This window comes from Pteropus vampyrus, unplaced genomic scaffold (assembly GCF_000151845.1).
Source record: "Pteropus vampyrus isolate Shadow unplaced genomic scaffold, Pvam_2.0 Scaffold77, whole genome shotgun sequence".
Lineage (NCBI taxonomy): Eukaryota > Metazoa > Chordata > Mammalia > Chiroptera > Pteropodidae > Pteropus > Pteropus vampyrus.
The window spans coordinates 1,935,788-1,938,906 of NW_011888858.1; positions in this window are offsets into that span (position 1 = coordinate 1,935,788).

Consider the following 3,119-nt stretch of genomic DNA (forward strand, 5'->3'; position numbering starts at 1 on the left):
AACAGTTCTGCATGCATATAAATCTGATGAAATCTGAATAAGGTCTTTAGATTGTACCAATGTCAATTTCCTTGTTTTGATATTGTAATTATATAAGATGTTCTCATTGGAGGAAAGTGGAAGAAAGGGAACACAGGATCCTTCTGTACTATTTTTGTAACTTCCTATGAATCTATAATTACTTTAAAACAAAAAGTTTAAAGAATTAATTTCACTTTTCTTTTTATTATTTTCAGCTGCAGCTGCTAGAAAATTTAAATTACATATGTGGCTTGCATTATGTTTCTATTTGATCTATGCTGCTCTAGGATGTTATTTTCCCTGGTGGGGTTTTATATAAGGTGCTGAATAGCTTCCTGCCCTGAAATCTCAGCCCCAAATTCTGTAATTGCAATAAAAACAATATAAGTCTGGGAAGTAAAGTGATAACAGGAGGGAAAGTACAAGCTGAGTCAGACAGACCTGGGTGGAATCCTGACTTTGCCACTTAGAGTCAGACCTCAGGCAAATTCCTTAACTTCTCTCAGCCTGCCTCTCTTACTCTGGAGAATCAGACTAATAATGTCATTTTGACAGGACTAATGGGAGTATAAAATGAGATTACAAATAGAGAACACCTAGCTAAGTACCTGGCACAAACTGAGTGCTAAGTAAATGTCAGTTTTTTGCATTTCTTCTCTAAGTTTCTCAAGTCACATTTGGCCTTGATGTTTCTAGAAAAAGGAAAAAGAGGGAAGTGATAATTGGGGGCCATCTTAAAGGCTGTTTGCCTTGCATTGGAAATTACATTACTATTTAGAGATGCTTTTAGGTCCTTAATTTCATTCACTGCTCAAGATAATCCTGTAATGTACATTATTACTGTCAATCATTAACATCCCAAAAGACCAAAGAAAAACTTGATCTGGCAAAAGCTAAGTCTATTAGAATATTGTAGAAGAACAGCAACTTGACAGAATCTTAGAACTCAGAGGAGGATATTTATAGAGTTTTAGGCCCAAATTGGGTGACTTAAACAGGTCTGGCAAGGCGGGGAACTGGTTGGGAATGGTCAAGATTTATAATATAATACTTTGGGATTGGTAGACATAGCGAGGTGAAGGTCTTGAAAGAAGTGTTAATGAGTAAGTTATTAATTTTGATAAGTAAACAATTTAAACTGGTTCATAGTGTTATCTTCTAGTAGAAGAATTTCATAGAGCAAATTGCTAAGTTACTTTTGCCTGATCCCAGAATTATTTAGTCTAGGGACAAGAAAGTAAGTTAATTTCAGTGCTCAAGGCAAATAATTTAAAATTACACATTATATCCAGATCATCCTGGATTAATGATTAGATTAATGATTCATGATACATCAACAAGGAAAGATACTCTGCAGCCATTAAATATGATCATTATTAAAAGTACTCAAATAGGTTTATATTATACGTTTATGACATAATGTTAAATGAAGGAAAAAAGACAAAATATTCACATAGCTGTGACGATCTGAAACTATGTAAGCATGTGTAAGAAAATATGCTAAGAAAATGCTAGGATGGTAAGGTGATGAATATATCAGTCAAGGTCCTATCAGGAAACAGAATTCATTTCTAAATTTTAAAACAAGGAATTTGAGTTAAGGGATTGTTTGCAGAGGTAATGGAAGAGGTGAGATGCCAAATAGGGCAGCTAAAGAATTAGGAACATAGAACAGAAGCTGGAACTACCTGAGGCCTATGTAGCAGGAGATGAAGCCATGGAGATGAGGGAGCAAAGGAAGAGATAACCGTCCTGAGGAAGATACTTCTCAGATCAAAGAGAGAGGGAAATAGCCGACTTCTCCTTTCCTCACCTCTCACAAGGGCTTCCCATTAGCCAAACCCAGCCAGAAGCCAGTTTACCAGAAGCCTGGGAAATAAAGCTGGCAAAAGCCAACCCCAGGCAGAGGCAGAGCAACATAGAAGAGCATGGAATAGATCTGAGGACACAATGAGAACTTTCTATTTGCTTTTAAAAATATATATTTGCTGATGTTATATTGCTTTTTCAATTCCAATGGGGGAAAATGCAAAGTAAATAAATTAATAATCCTCAGAAATAAAACTCTAAGCAGTCTCCTAACACTGTAAGTAGCCACGTAAATTGGAATCACCCCTTGGGAAGGTAATTTGGCTATGACGCTTAAAGATTTCATTGTACATACCCTTTGTCCCAGTAATTCCACTTTTAAGAATTTAGTCTACAGAAATATTTGCAAAAATCTGCAAATATATACGTATAAGAATGGTTTATATCACATATATTAATTACCTCACTATTCATAATTGAAAAAACTGGAAAGAGCTCAAATGTCCATCAATAGGGAATAGGTTTTGGATATAGTCATAGACATATAGTCTCTAAAAGAGACAAAACAGTAGTGTTTATTGGTATAAAAAGATATCTAAGGCACATTATGCAATTTTTAAAAGGCAGGTTTCAGGACAGAATATATAGTGTAAGCCAACATTTAATTTGTATCATCTCAAACCAACAAAATTATAGACATGAAGAAGAGATTATATGTGGCCAGTCTAATACTATGACTCAGTATTTAAAAAGGTATATATCGTTATGAAAGAATATTTGGAATAACATTTCAAACTATTTATGTTGATTTGAGAAGTGGGCCGAGAGGAGACCTCTACTTTAAAATAACACTTTTCTTGCTATTTGACTTTTTTATTACACAGAGTATTATTTTATAAACTGAAACACACACGTTCAATCCAGCAAATGCCTTATATCAGTTAGCCTAGATCAGAGTTTCTCAACTCGGCACTGATATTCAGGCTGAATAATTCTTCATTGTGGGGTGCTATCCCTGCATTCTTGGATGTTAGCAGCAGCATCCTGGCCTCTACCCACTGGACACCAGCAGCACCTCATTCTCCACCCGTAGTTATGACTCCAGACAATGGAAACATCTCCTAGTGACTGATATGGTTGCCTTACACAGAGACCCAATTAAATTTGAATTTCAGATAAACAGCAAATAATTTTTTTATAAATATGTCCCATGTAAAATTTGTATGTTGCATCCTGCATTTTTATTTGCTAAATCTGGCAACCCTAACTGGGGAGCAAATTGCCCTGAC